This window comes from Hippopotamus amphibius, chromosome 2, assembly GCF_030028045.1.
Source record: "Hippopotamus amphibius kiboko isolate mHipAmp2 chromosome 2, mHipAmp2.hap2, whole genome shotgun sequence".
NCBI lineage: Eukaryota > Metazoa > Chordata > Mammalia > Artiodactyla > Hippopotamidae > Hippopotamus > Hippopotamus amphibius.
The window spans coordinates 27,424,929-27,441,244 of NC_080187.1; the positions used below are offsets into that span (position 1 = coordinate 27,424,929).

Genomic DNA, 16,316 nt, shown 5'->3' on the forward strand with positions numbered 1-16,316 from the left:
CATGGGTTGTTCTATTCTATAATCATCAGAACATCCAGAATCGGGCTGGACACACTGTTGGTACTCAGTGAAGCCTTATTGGTTTATGTAAAGTAAACTGTCATCTTTTACATGCATATGGAACTTCACAGTATATATATAACATTCTTATATATCAATTCATTTGACCCCACAATAATCCTGAATTATTATTACCCTCTCTTTACAAATGAGACATAAGTAATGTACAAGGACAGGAAGTGACAGAGCCTGAATCTAATTTTAGACATGAAGTGTTCTAGGTGCCTCTAGAATAACTAAATGGAGACATCCAGGAAGTGGTTAAATCTGCAGTTTAGAGAGAGGAAGCATTTCATTTTTGGACATCACACGCGTATAGATTATGCATAGAAAAAATGGCAGTGGATGAGATGCCCAGGGATCTGTGTGCAGAATAAGAAGAGACAATAGCCCAGAAAATGGTGCCGGAGAAATGATGCCTGAGAAACGCTAACACTTAATGATGAGCAGGGGAACAGAGTCCACAGAAGACATAGAAGAAGCATCCAAGAGGTACCAGGATGAGTGGTGGTTTACAGAAACCATGGGAAGGAGCTTCTCAAAAATGGAGTGATCAACAGGGTCAAATGTTTCAAGAGGCCAAGTGAGATAAGAACTGAAGGATGCCCTTCGCAGTTGCAGCAGGAAGATCATCAGTGACTTTGACCAGCAGTGTCAGGGTAGCAGGAGAGGTGGGAAAGCCAAACATCGGTGGGATGGATGGAAAGGGAGAGGGTGCGAGAAGGAGGAACAGTGCATTCAGCCAACTCCTTTAAGAAGTATGGCCGCCAAAGGGGAGGAGGAGACAATACAACTATAGATGGGGGTTGAATGAATATTAAATTTTGTAAAGATGGGGGAGGTATGAGCTCATTTAAAGTCTGAAGGAGGCATGTGAAGATGCCTGGGAGAGGGCATAATGGTGGAACAAGACCCTGAGGAGCAGAAGGGAAGAACTGTAGTTCCTGGTGGAATATCTCAATTTAACAGAAAGGAAGAAAGGGTGGACATGCAGGCTGCTAAATCTGCTGGGCTGCTGTGGGTACTAGAGAATTTTTGCTTTTTTCTTTCTGTGTAAATGAGAAGCAAGGACATCCCTTAAGAGTAAGGGACGTGGTAGCTCAGGCAAGTAGAGATGATTTGGCTTTGGTTTTTTTTTTTTTTTTTTTTTTTTAAGCTTCAATAAATTTTATTTATTTATTTTAATTGAAGTATAGTTGATTTACAGTGTGTTTCAGGTGTACAACACAGTGATTCAGTTATACACAAACACATATATATTCTTTTACAGATTCTTTTCTCTTATAGGTTATTATAAAATACTGAGTGGAGTTCCTTGTGCTATACAGTAGGTCCTTGATGGTTGTCTATTTTATATATAGTCCTGTGTATCTGTTAATCCCAAACTTCTTATTTATCCTTCCTCCCCTTTCCCCTTTGGTAGCCATAAGTCTTCTGTTTGTGGGTCTATTTCTGTTTTGTAAATAAGTTCATTTTTTTTCATTTTTTAGATTCCACATATAAGCAATATTACATGAGACTTGTTTGTCTTTCTCTGACTTAGTATGATAATCTCTAGGTCCATCCATGTTGGTGCAAATGGCATTATGTCATTCCTTTTTATGGCTGAGTAATGGTTCATGGTATATATGTACGATATCTTCTTTATCCATTCCTCTGTTGATGGACATTTAGGTTGCTTCCATGTCTTGGCTATTGTAAATAGTGCTGCAATGAACATCAGGGTGCATGTATCTTTTAGAATTAGAGTTTTCTCTGGATATATGCCAAGAATGGGATTGCTGGATCATACGGTAGCTCTATTTTTAGTTTTTTTTAAGAAACCTCCATAGTGTTCTTCACAGTGGCTGCACCAATTTACATTCGCACCAACAGTGTAAGAGGGTTCCCTTTTCTCCACACCCTCTCCAGCCTTTATCGTTTGTAGACTTTTTGATGATGGCCATTCTGACTGGTGTGAGTGATACCTCATCATAGTTGAGATTTGCATTTTTCTAGTAATTAGCAATGTTGAGCACTTTTTCATATGCCTGTTGGCCATTTGTATGTTGTCTTTGGAGAAATGTCTATTTAGATCTTCTGATTTGGCTTTGTTTTTGAAAGTGCTCACTGCCATCTCTGCCATCCCACTGCCCAGTTTCTACTCATCCTTTACTTCACTCTCTAACTCATTTATTCATTCACTCATCCATTCATTCAACAAGAGTGAATGAATAGCTACATGGCAGGCTATGAGAAATGAGCTGGAAGTACCAAGGTAAAAACCATGCTGGACATTGGGTCGACATAGGATGATTGCCTGTGGCTGTAGAGGAAAGTCAACTTCACCTGACCTCTAATAGGACAGGCCCAGATACCTTGGCCCCTGCAATTTGCGCATTAACAAAGTGAGCCAGAGAGCTACACCCTAATTAACCTGATTATTGGACATAAACACATTTCATGATCCATGGGGTAACAATTTTCCTTTCTCCACCCCTATAGAACCTAAATCTCTCTTTAAGCATATGGTTCTATTTGAGTTTCTGGCACAACTCCCTGTGATTCCCCACCACCCCATCCCCCCTTTAGAAGGGACGGCTAATTCTTCCCCAATGTCCACATCCCTTTCCTCCATGGTAAGTGAATTTAACTAGGTCCGTGGCTACTCAGCTAAGGGGTACTTTTTACTTTTCCCTGTCTGCTTCATGAGTAGGTAGGGCTCCCTGATGACGTTCTGACCAGGGGAATGTGAAGGAAAGGATGTGTCATTTCCAGGTTGGTCCTTAAAGTGAAGGGGCGTGCCCTATTTTTCTCATTTTCCCTTCTGCTGGCTAGAATGAGGACAAAGTGGTTGTTGGCTAATTTGGATGCCGCGCAGGAGGGAGGGTAGAGTAATATCACAGAAAGAGCCTGGCCTCCTTGTTAAGCTCTTCATTCACTACCCAGGACTTTAGCAACAGCTGAACCTCCATGTGGGGTCAGCAGGGGCCTTAGAGGAGGGGAGCTTGAGGATGGCGCCCTCCATGATGCAGTCCCATTTGGGACAATGCTGATGAGTCCACGAAGCTGCAAGCTGGGAGTTTCAGAGGGAAGAGCTAAGCGCCTTCATACACGCAATCTCATTCAGCCCTCACCCCAGCCTAATGGAATGTATATTATCATCTTCATGCTATAGACTGTAAACCTCAGAGCAAACAGGCAGCTCTTGAGCCAGACGCTGGGGTACGCATGTCTGCAGTGTTTGGCTCTGCTCTTTCCATCTCACCATGAGGCTTCTTCTTGCTCCTGTGAGGGCCCCAGGCTACCAGGAGCTCAGACACTTTCATCAGCCCTGTGGCTTAGCAGGAGTGAGAACTCCGTCTTCCTGTCCAGACCACAACATCCTGTGGCCATGTGTCCATCACGCACTGACGCCTCTGAGCCCCTCCAGGTACAGTGTTGATAGGGCCAAGGGGGAGGGGGCACGCACAGAAACTCCCCCAGGCCAAGAATCCTTTACAATGGAGCCAGGTGCTATAAATTTCTCCAAATGCATGGCCCTTCCCCACACATGCACATCTGGAATGCCGTATAACCCCTTCCCTCTCCAACCCCCTCCGCAATGATGACTTCCTGGAGCATTTTAATGACTTGCCATTATAAATAATATACTCTACCCTTTCTTGTAAAAAAAAATGCCAGAGGTTTCTGCAAAACCAGCAAATTACTCCAAATCATAATTTCATCGAAAACACTGAAAAAAAAAAAAAAAAAAAACCCTTCATACCCTGAGGTAGGAAAGGTTTGGGAGATTTATGTCTTTCCTTGAACACACAGATTTATAACAGTGGATAATGTACATTCATTTCATCCATATTTATACCTGAATTGATGCGAAGTCTGGTATCCATTACTTTAATCTATGTAACTTGATCATCAGAAATCTGAACCATAATTTTAACACGTATTACAAAGAGTTTCTTTTGGGCTTAAAGGAAAATGACGGCAGAGAAGAAAAGCCATTAAGACCCAGCTGCAGTCACTTACTCGTGCTGCACTTCCTTCTGCAATTGTGTGGGTCGCCTGCCCCATTTCCCATCCCTTACCTTCCTGGACACACATTCATTCCCATCTCGAGTCCTCAGCACTCACTATACCATGACTGGAGCGGGGAGAGAGAAGCATGTGCAGGGCGATTTGGGGGAAATTCATGTAAATAAATCTCTGATGTCATGGCCAACCCAGAGCTCACACGGAGGCAGTGGTAATGGGCCGGTAGTAGCCTCTAGTCACTTAGGAGAAGTGAAAAAATGCAGGCTCTGATCAAAGCTTCCTTCTGACAGACAGTGGAAATTAAACCCAGATACCAGTGCTCAAACAGCATTGCTGGCACTCAGCGTACGGTTCCTGTCCAACTTCTGAGCACCAAACATTGGCCTAAATACCATTTGGCTTAAATACCAAATGCCTGTCCCTGGACTAAAGCCAAGTAGTAGATTTTTGAGAGATCTGGGCCCCAGGATTATATTGGGCAGAAGATGAGGCAGACAAGAGCCTGGGACCTCCCTGTGTCAGAGGACTCTCACGAGTCACCATCCCGGGATTTCCAAAAGTCAGGGAGGGCAGATCTTTCTGCCTGTTTTGTTCACTAGTGTGATCAGGGCTGGCACTTAGTAGGTGCTTGATAAACATTTATTGAATGAAAAGCCTTCATTACAGACAATTTAGAGCTATAAATTGCAGTCTGAGTAGATACTGTACAGCAGCAAGGGATGAAACCTAGGGGATTTTATGAAATTAGTTTTAGGAACGTGGTTAGAAGGGAGTAATACACAATTAATTCTTTTACTTTCCATTCTTGTATCTTCCAAATGCTCTTCCATTCTTCATTATATGTACGTCTTAACAATGTTTCCTATTTTAGAAATACTTCAAGATTTTAAAGCATGATGTCATTCAAAGCTCATAGCAATCCTGTGACATCATTATAACTAATATCATTCCCATCTCACAGACGAGGAAGTTGAGAAGCAGAGTTTCCATAACCTGCGTTGTGCTACCAACTAGTAGCTGGAAGCACTAGGCTGTGAGCATTGCCATCTTTTGATTCCTGGCCCCATGTTCTTTCTTAGACTGCACATCACAGAAGAGTGGTGTAAAAAGGGCATGTTAGGAGTGGCTGGAGGCAGCTGATCTGGCCCCAATTAGAACCCAAGAAGAGACTGCCAACACACAAATCACTAGAGCTGCTAAGTGCATCTCTCTAGAGCCTATTGAGGATGGTTTTAGATTTGACTTTGCCTCAAGGGAACAAATTCCAGCTGTCTGATCCTTGAAGTCAGATAGGACAATAGTTTGGCTTCATGTTTCACTGGTGAAAACTGAGTTTTTTCAAAAGGAAACCTATTCTCTAAAAAGGCGATTAATAGAGCTTTTGCTTCATTGGTTTTGTTTTGTGTAAGAACGTATATATGTATGTATATATATGCACACATATACAAACACATGTATATACATACAACATATATAAAAATTACATATAATTATGTCTTTAAAAATTATAACCAAAATAAATAATTATTGCCTTTTAGGAGGAGAAGCTTTCCAAGAATAATCTGTCCTCTAGACACCTGGGCTTCTTGAGAGAGCCCCAGGAAACAGGGGAGAGTGCTCAGTTTTCACCTTCCACTTTGCAGGCACAGAGGCACACAGTGAAAGTTCCTAACGGTCAGTCCCACGTTACCCAGATCATCACTCCTGTCTGCAGAAAAGGACACTGAAGGTCAGGGAAGTTGTGTCTTGGCTGAGGTTCCACATACAGTGTGTGAATGTGTTGGGGATTTGAGCCCAGGTGTCAGTAACCTCACAGCCCACGCCCTTTCCAATCCTTGTTCACCATTAACACGTTTCTACCAGTTGCAAGAGTCTGAATCCTGAACAACTTAAAAAACAAAATGTCTTTAGCTACTGCTCTCAGATAGCTTCTTCAAAAAGTTTTTTTCTCCCCAGCCAGACATGAGTTTTCCCTCCATTGAACCCAAATTATTACTTGGTTTCAAATGCATGGAAAACTTTCACTCATTGTCCTTGACTGGGGCACTCATTCTGGGAGACTGACACAGCAGATACTGTCCCCACTCCATTGCCGCCAAACAGATGAACTGACACTAAGAAAGACCGGTGAACCAGCTAAGGTCACACCATGAGCCCAAGCTCACCAGGCACGAGTTCTCTGGCCCCAACTCTGGCCTAAGGGCCCTGGTTTCAAGAATCACTTTCCATTTTCCACTTACTGCAATGGAAAGGAGGACAGAATGTGTTGCATTTCTCTGAATCATTTTTATGTGACTCTTATGGACTAATGAAATAGCAAATGCTCAGTTCTGGGCATGTGCTTGTGTGCCCAGGACTGATCCGGGGAGTCAGATGACAGAGAATGGTGAGCCGCACAGCCACTGCCCTCAAGGGATTAACAACAGGATTAACGTCAGAGCTGGGAGGTGTGGCTGAAAACACCTGTGTTATTTGGGCATGGGCTGGCCCAATGCACTCTTAAGTGTCCGTGAAGCCGACCAGGTTTCCTAGGTCTCCATGTCTCCTGAGGCTTGGCTTAGAGTCTGACGTTCAGCGGGCGTTCAGCCCCTGCACTCAGCTGTGCCCACTTCTGCCACGCCTACTGGGCAGGCGCCAAACGATGGACATCTGGCCCAGCCACAGCCCTGAGTCTCTTTGCTGACTCCCTGCGTCTCTTTGCTGACTCCCTGCGTAGCTGCTCACTCTCCTCCATTCTCACCCCCACTGCATTTCCACTTCATTCTTCCATTCCATTCGGTGGGTTTGGACTTACCCCTAGTACTATAAAATTTTCGTTTATTAAGTCATGATTGCAGGCCAGGCATTGTGTGAGATGCTTTATATTTCCTCCCTCTAATCTCCACAACAACCATGGGAAAGAGGAGATTTGGGGGTCTCTATTTTACTAACATGGAAATGGAGGCTGGAGGCAAGGTTAAGGAAATGGCCTGAGCTCATGGCAGGCAATGTGAGCCTGAGAGCTCACAGGGAAGTGCAGACAAACCTCACATAAGGGTGAGGACTGATTAATTGTTTTAATATTAAGAAAAAGACTTTTATAAAATATTCTTGCTTTTCCAAAATGTCAGTGATCTGACATAAATTTAAATGGGGCTCCCACATTAGAACATATTTTGAGACACATGGGCCCAGAAAAATACAAAACAGGAAAATAAACACATTTAAAAATATTTAATTGAAATGTAGTTGATTTACAATGTTGTGTTTCAGGTGCACAGCAAAGTGATTCAATTATATATATATTACATACATCTACATTCTTTTTACATTCTTTTGTTATAGGTTATTATAAGATATTGAGTATAGTTCTCTGTGCTATACGGTAGGTCCTTGTTGGTTATGTATTTTAAATATAGCAGTGTGTGTATTTTAATCCCAAACTCCTAATTTATCCCTTTCCCACCCCTCATTTCCCCTTTGGTAACCATACATTTGTTTTCCAAGCCTGTGAGTCTATTTCTGTTTTGTAAATAAGTTCATTTATATCAATTTTTTTAGATTCCACATATATAAGCTATAACATATGACATTTGTCTTTGTCTGACTGACTTCACTTAATATGATATTCTCTAGGTCCATTCATGTTGCTGCAAATGGCATTATTTCATTCTTTTTTTATGGCTGAGTAGTATTCCATTGTAAACACATTTTTTGATGTTGCCAGAGAAGGATTTTAAAAAATATCTTCAGTAGCTCTCAACTACTTATATGAAAATAACTTTCATTACATGCATTTACTCTGTTAGACTCTTTACATGTAAAACCTCACAAATAACTCCCCATTTCACAAAAGGGCTATTTGTGTGTGCATATGGATACATACATGTATACATTTATATGTTATAGACACAAGTATATGTGTATATGTGCACTTAATGTGTAGGCGAAATAAATTGTCTGAGCTCAATCTTGAAATAATAGACATGGAATTCAAACCCAGTTTTCTTCACTGCAAACACTGTTAGGGTTCTATCCACTAAATCATTGCTTCTCAACTTTGCTCGTGCACTGAAATCACCAGGGAGCTTATAAAATTCTGATTTTGGGGTCCCACTTCCAGAGATTCTCACATGACTGCTCTGGGGCATGGCCCCAGCCTGAAGACTTTTACAAGCTCCCTGGCTGATTTAATGCACTCTAAAGTTGAGAACTACAACTCAAGCCAGCATTCCACGTATCAGTTTCTTACTGCTGCTGTGACAAATGAACACAACTAGTGGCTCCAAACAAGACACATTATTCTGTTAGTTTCTATAGTTCAGAGATCCAATATGGGTCACACTGGGCTAAAATCAAGGTGTGGGTTGGGCTGTGTTCCTTTCTGGAGGTTCTAGGGGAGAATCTGTTTCTTGCCCCCTGCAGCTTCTAGAGGCTGCCAACATTCCTTGTCTAGCGACCCTCTTCCTCCATCTTCAAAGCCAGCAACAACAGGTTAAGTCCTCACACAGCGTTACTCTGACATTTCCTGTCCCCCTTTCCCAATTTAAGGACCCCTGTGACTACACTGAGCCCACCCAGGTTATCTAGAATAATCTCCCTATTTTAAAGGCGGATGATTAGCAACCTTATGTCCATCTGCTACCTAATTCTGCTTTGCCAAGTAAGATAACATAGTCACAGGTCCTGGGGATTAGAAGCTGGATCTCTTCAGGGGCCATAATTCTGCCTACTACAATCGACTAGCAGTTTAAAAAAAAAAATCAGGGTTTCCCTTCTATTGCACCTGCTCACAGTGGGGAAAGCCAGTGAGTGGTGTGTTCTTTTACAGAAACGTCAAGTCAGAGCTGTTGGGTATCTGAAAACATCTCCCTTCTGTTCCCCTCGCTCTTCTTTCCCACTGGTAAGAAGAGCAGGGAGAGCCTGTCATTCTCTGGGCTTCCCACAGCTGCTGTCACACCACTTGAAAACAGAGCCCAGGTGACCAGCGTCCCCCGTCCATCCTGGGACGAGGCAATATGTGAGCTGCCATATGCTCCAGTGGGTCCCGGCTGACGCTGAGCAGGTGTGTGGCATCCGGGCCAAGCATGTGGAGAGTGGCAGATTCACAGAGGGGAGGTACCGTTTTCAATGTACTGGAGGAAGACCTAGGAAATAACAGAGCTGGGCGTATTTGCCTCTCTCCTGCTTCCCAATCATTTCCTAAGAAATAGAAGATGGTTCTGGTTTTCATTCTGAAAATCCAAGGGAACACTTTGAATGATGCTCGTGCTGATTTAAAAATTATTCTCCAACATTCAGAATCCATCAATTATCAAGATGCAGAAGCCTCCAAATATTTATAATGACAGCACTATCATTATGTTAAGTATTATGACAAGAAGGGGAGGAGAATAGTTTAACCTCAGTCAAGGTGTGTGTGTCTGGGTGTGTGTGTTTTCTGTGTGTCAGTTTAGGATTCTGATAACAAGTTTGCAATATACAGACATGTCTCAATAACAATTTCTTGCAGAGACCACTGCACTTCTATACCTGAGCATCTTTATTCCTAAATACATTTACATCTACAAATGCCTTTTTAAATTAAATGCATCTTCTCTGATGGTGGGTGAGGGGAAGAGAAGAAAAGCCAAAGTTCAATGAATGGTACTCCACAAACAACCCAAGTTGAGTTCACCGATGTTGGCTCCTAAGAATTCACCTTTATCAATGCAGTTGCTTCTGCTCCTGTAAAAATGAGTGATTGGGACACATAAAATATGCTATCAGCTTTTACCCAAAACTAAGCAGTTTAGATCATTTATTTCCATTAAAAGAGCCTGCCCATCGTGTGTCAAGCTGGTGCATTTTCTATGTGACTGACTTGAGAGACCAAGTTGACAATCTAAGTTCTAATTATTTGCACCCTCCTCAGTCTGTTATTACAGGACTCTCCCAGAGGGGTGTCAGAAAGGACATTATGTGGGCTGATGGGAAGCAGCTGAAAAAGATCCACTGGGCTTTTTAATGCAGATGATGCGCGGGTGCGGAGAGGAGCCAAAGGGGATCGAAGAACCCTGATTGGAAGGTTCGAGTGTGTTCCATCTGTTACTCCTCTAGCCTTTTCATTAATGCTGCGTAAAGGCAAGCAGCGTCCCAGCTGGTGAAAAGGTATCTGCTTGACAGGCCCAAGGCCTGAAATCTCCTCTCCCCTGGCAGGGTCAGGTGCTCGTAGGGGCCTTACAACTGTCTACCTTCAATTTCAGGTCAAAATGCTATTCAGCTCTTTGGTGCGTTCAGAGAATAAGCATGACCTCGGTCAATCAGGTGGCCTTGGGTTTGCACCACAGCACTCCCATGTCCTCACTGTGGGTCCATCACACCATTAGTTAAACTAAAGGTTAGTGTCATCATCGGCAATAAAATGGAAATTTAATCATGTAAATTCCAGGGCTATAGTGAGATGTATCTGTGAGACGTCAGTAAATATGAAGTTTCCTTCTTTCTCCACATTATCTACACTGTATGTGGATGAAGAAAAGAAACTGATAAAGAGGCAGCTGGTTTTATATTTCTGATGATTTACAAAAATGGAAGATACATGCAAAAAAGACCTCAACTAGCATTTTCAAATGCACTGGGTCTTTTTTTCCAGCCTATCTTTCTTAATGGTTTAAAGAGCACAGATCTGGAGCCAGACTGCCTGGATTGGAATTCCAGTGCTACCACTTACTACCTGTGCAACCTTGGGCAGGTAATTTAACCTCTCTGTGCCTCAGTTTCGTGATCCACAACATGGAGGTAACAGTAATTACTTCATAGTGTTGTTATGAGGATCTGATGAATTAATACATGTAAAACACTCAGGACAGCGCTTGCCACTTAATGTTAGTTGCTGTTACTATTTGCAAGAATATGTTAACATTATTATCGCTACCTCCCCTTCCCTTGCCTAGCTCTGCACTTAGGCAGCTCATTCATTCCCACTGGGAAGAGGTTGTTTCAGAAAGGAGGTAAGAGTCTCCTTTTGGTCTTTGAATTTCAAATGTCTAGCTCTCAGGGAAATAGGACTCGGAGCAGAGTGAAAAATACAAACGGGGCTTCCTGCTTCTGAGACTAAAGTGGTGTTCTTGAGATGGGAAAGCGAAAGAAAGTGAAGGGAAAGGTTGGTGTAATCCACGTTAGTAGGTGCCTGGAAGACATCCTGACCCTGACTTCACTGACCCTGTGTAGGGCTGAGGGCCAGTGGTGGAAGGAATGATACGAACCTCAGAAAATCCATGGAATGCAAGAGCACAGGAGATGTGTGCTTCCTTTCAGGGTAGATTCCTTGGGAGAGGCAAGACCCCAAAGAAGGAGTGGCTGTGCTGTGAATCCAGGCAGACAGGGCTGGGAGAACCTCACAAAAATTCTCTAAACCACAGCCTTGTGTAGACACAATGATTCCTTTGCATCTAGGAGGGAGACCAAATTATCAACAAGAAAAAGCCAGACCTGAAGGAGCCTTGAGGATTGGAAAAGGGATGATTCCTGGTGATCTACATGAACCAAAGATCAAGGATCAGATGGCATGATGGATGTTTCCACAGATGTCAGCACGGACAAATGACATTGAGGGCCAGATGCCCCTTAATCCCAGACTGTAGTGATATGGTAAGTCCCCTGAACTTGGATGCACTCCAGGGAAAAATAGGGAGTAATCCTCAACTGATTGAAAGTAAATTTTCACATAATTCCACTCTTTGGATCTTCAAATAGAACCTAAATTGGGTTTCAGGAAAATTTTTGAAAAAGGTTCTTTCTCTTACATACTGGAGTTTATAGACTAAGATTCATATTCATTACATGTAAAAGGATTTGTGGAAGAACAGTTTTAAACTGATGATTGGATGCACTCTTTGTTTTTAATTTAAAACAATTTTCTTAAATTATATAAATCCCTGAACCTTTCACATGTGAAACTTGGTAATCCCATCTATTGAAACACATTTTTAAAACCTTATTGTATAACAGTCCAAATATATATGTAAAGAGAAATGCAATGAAATTCCCCCCGCATACCCATTTTCCATCTTCAACAAATAACAATTGAGTAACTTCTGTTCTGTCAACCCTCCCACATAACTCCAACCCCCAAACCACAGACATCTTGTTATTTCTTTAGTTCATTAAGTATCCCTAAAAATAAGGATTCTTGTAAAGAATATAACTATAATATCATTAATCTGGTACATAAGTATTTGTCATAATTTCTTAATATCATAAAAAAATCCAGTGTGAAATATTCCTATCTCATAAATTTGCTTTTATAGTTTTTTTTCCAAGATCCAAACAATAGCCACATAGTACATTTTTTGTGGATTTCTCAGATCTTTTTCAAACCATAGCTTGTCCTCCCTGTTTTCCTTACAATTTGTGAAGAAATTGAGTCGTCAGTGCCGTTCTGTAGTATTTCTCACATTCTGGATGTTGGGGATTGCTGCCTCTATGGTGATACTGAACATGTTGCTCTCCCACCGTATTTCCCATAAACTGACAGCTATATCCAGAAGCTTGATTTGACTGATGTCGATGCTTTGGCCACAAATACTTCATAGAAGGTATTTCACAATTCCAACAGGAGGCACACAGTGTCCGCTTTTCTCTCTTTGTGTGATGTTAGCAGCCACCGATTATAGTTACCTAGACCCACTGTCTTATTCGAGGTTTTGCAAAACTTCTAATTCTTTCTCTGTTATTTATAAGCTGGGATACTTTTATGAAAATAAACCTCAGGATATTTGATTATCCTGAGGTCGAAGAGGAAAAGCAGGTGGAACACTTGATGCTTTCTCTATTTACCAGTTTTTGGGGAAAAAAAGAATTGGTTCTTTAGCATACTTGAAGTTTGCCACTGACTTCCCCTTTTTTAATTGAAGTATAGTTGCTTTAAAATATTATATTTGTTTTAGGTGTACAACACACTGATTGAATGTTTTTATAGATTATACTCCCTTTAAAGTTATTACAAAACAATAGCTATATTTCCCTGTGCTGTACAATATGTGCTGGTTGCTTATCTATTCTATACACAGTAGGTTGTACCTCTTAATCCCATACTCACCTTTCCTCTTCCTGCTGGCAACCACTTCCTATATTTGTGAGTCTGTATCTGTTTTGTTATATACATCTGTTTTTATTTTTTAGATTCCATATATAAGTGATAACAGAGTATTTCTTTCTCCATCTGACTTAAGCATAATACCCTCTAGGTCCATCCATGTTGCTGCAAATGGCAGTGCTTCATTCTTTTTTATGGCTGAGTAATATTCCTCTCTGTGTGTGTGCGCACATGCACACACACGTGTGTATGCATAAATGTGTGTATATACATGTATACACACACACACACATATATATCTCTCACATCTTCTCTATTTATCTGTTGGTGGACACCTATATTGCTTCCATATCTTGGCTATTATAAATAATGCTGTGGACATTGGGGGTGCATGTATCTTTTTGAATTAGTGTTTTCGTTTTCTTCGGATATATACCCAGGAGTAGAATTGCTGAATCATATGATAGTTCTATTTTTAGTTTTTAGAGGAAACTCCAGACTCTTTCCATAGTGGTTGCACCAATTTACATACCCACCAAGATACTGAGGTTTCCCTTTTCTCCACATCCTTGCCAACATTTGTTATTTGTGGTCTTTTTGATGACTGCCATTCTGACCGGTGTGAGGTGATATCTCATGATTTTGATTTGCGTTTCTCTGATGATTAGCATTGTTGAGCATCTTTTCACGAATCTGTTGGTCATTGTATGTCTTCTTTAGAAAAAGGTTTATTCAGGTCTTCTGCCCATTTATTAAATCTTTTTTGTTTTTGATAGTGAGTTGTAGGACCTGTTCATTTATTTTGAATATTAACCTCTTATTGGTCACATCATTTGCAGATATTTTTCCCATTCTGTAGATTTTTTTGCTTTGTCCATGATTTCTTTTGTTTTTAAGTTTAATTAGGTCCCATTTGTGTTTTTTTTTTTAAATGTCACATGTTATTGATTTTTCACATTTTTGATGTGTTTTAACCCATAAATTTTATTATGCCTTTTTTTTTTTTTAGATTTCTGATGGTAGTTTTCTTTTTTTAAATAAATTATTTATTTATTGGACTGCATTGGGTCTTTGATGCTGCACACGGGTTTTCTCTAGTTGCAGAGAGCAGGGCTACTCTTCATTGTGGTGTGCGCGCTCCTCACTGCGGTGGCTTCTCTTATTGTGGAGCATGGGCTCTAGGAGTGTTGGCTTCAGTAGTTGTGGCACATGGGCTTTGTTGCTCTGGGGCATGTGGGATCTTCAAACCCATGTCCCCTGCATTAGCAGGAAGATTCTTAACCACTGCACCACCTAGGAAGTCCTATTATGCCTTTAGATGCACAAAATGCCTCATCTTGGTCCAGTGGGAGTCTCTTCATTGGCTCCTGAGTCATTTTGGCATGGCCCCAATAGTTTCTGATAGCTTCCTTTCTTTCTGCTATAATAAGGTGTTTTATCTATAATAAGGTGTTTTAAGCTCATCTTGTGCATTTTTTGTCATAGACCTGTAATCTGTCATTTCTCCAATCTGACTCCTCTAGTAGGAAAAGATTCAGTTAACACAATTTGTATGCTGATGTGCTTCTTCCTACTAAGTTTGTTATTATTTTGAAATCCTTTCAGTGTACAATGCTATATGTTATAAATATGTACTGATATTTCCAGTTCTAATGGAAATATAGAGGATAATATAGAGGTTTTATTTAAATTCTTTGATTTTACACTTATATTTCTTTTTCTCTTATACTAAAACTCTTAGGTCCTAACGACAGTGATCATGTTAAAATGATATCGCTTTACTGTATTATATTAACTATATATAAAAAATACATTGTATGTATAATAGTTTCAGAATAACAATATCAATATTTTTACTCACAATATTATTACAGCAAACAGTTTCAGAATTTATTTTATAGTTTTGGGTGGTTTTGTCCTTAGAGTACATCCCTCTAAATGTGTACAGACCAACGACTCTGTTTTAAATCACTTGAAAATGTTCCTCTCTATGGGGATGTGCCCACAAATTTATATCAAGTTAAAATTTTTTTCAATATTTTATTTTATTTTGTTTCATAATTGTGGGAAGAAGGTCTATTCAGAGAAGTATAGCTTCTGTCCCTATTCCTTTTGCTTTGTTCATTCTCCTTCTATCCTTCACTTTCAGATTTTCTCCTTATATGATCGATATGAGGATGAATTGATTTAATGCACAGAAAGTGAATAGTCTGTATTTTAAATATTCAGTAAATGGCAGCTCTCATTATGGGAGAGGCATATGACTAAGTTATTGTCTCTGAAGCCTCCAAATTTAAATACTCTCTACCATACTCTCTTGAGTGGCAACTTTTGGTCTTGATTTGTATATATAAGTAATCCCAAACTGCTTCTTCAGAAACATTAAGCTTCTACTTCCGTGCAGAAGTGTTATGGCTTTCCTCTGGTGACCTATCAAGTGGGCAGGAAAATTGCAAAAGAGAAAAAAATCCAAGACATGGTGTTAGAAAATGCTGGTTTCGAATCTCAGATTTGTTATTTACTAACTGTTTCATGAGATAAAGTTCTTAGCTTCTCTGAGCCTTAATTTCTCACATTTATAATGGTGATGATTATATCCAATGTTATTACTGCAAGAATTAAATAAGCAGACATATAGCAAGTGACCTACATAGTGTCTGGAATATACTGATGTTCAAGAAAAGTTTTTCTTTTTTCCCTTTTTCAACTTAATATATATGAAAACCATCCCTGCTGTGATAGAGAGCAGATAGGTCTTTCTCTGATCAGCATTTACCAAATTTCAGAATTTGGTAAATGCTGATCAGAATTTGCTTCTTCCAGAGAACTTATTCCTGTACCAATGTCCATCCCTGTCGGTGCTTGTGTGCACTTCCAGATTCCTCTCCACCCTGCTCTTTGCCTCTGAACACTGACCCCTATGGAATGTATCAAAGGGCTCTCCCATGTCCTCTGGCGTTCTGTTGTTTGTTCAGAGGGAGTCCCAGCAGGAGATCTGTGAATTGTTACTCTAGCTCCCTTCCTGTAGGGGTGCTACTCCTTGACTGGTTCCTCTCTGGAAGTCCTGCACTTGCTCCATGTTGATTTTCCTAAATTCTGCCCACTCCTGTGTAAAAAGTCCTTTTACTCAACTCCAATTACCCAGTTTGAGTGTTGCCATCTGTTTCCTGCAGGGACACTGACT

The 16,316-nt window shown here is 40.7% G+C and overlaps 1 long non-coding RNA gene across 1 annotated transcript in view; it reads left to right on the plus strand.

Annotated features, from left to right (window-relative positions):
- Positions 1–16,316, plus strand: part of LOC130845827 (uncharacterized) — a 156,020-nt gene that overhangs the window by 111,504 nt on the left and 28,200 nt on the right. Inside the window, exon 2 of the long non-coding RNA XR_009051467.1 lies at positions 11,491–11,685. This is a non-coding gene — a long non-coding RNA (uncharacterized LOC130845827). The remainder of the gene's footprint in view (positions 1–11,490; positions 11,686–16,316) is intronic.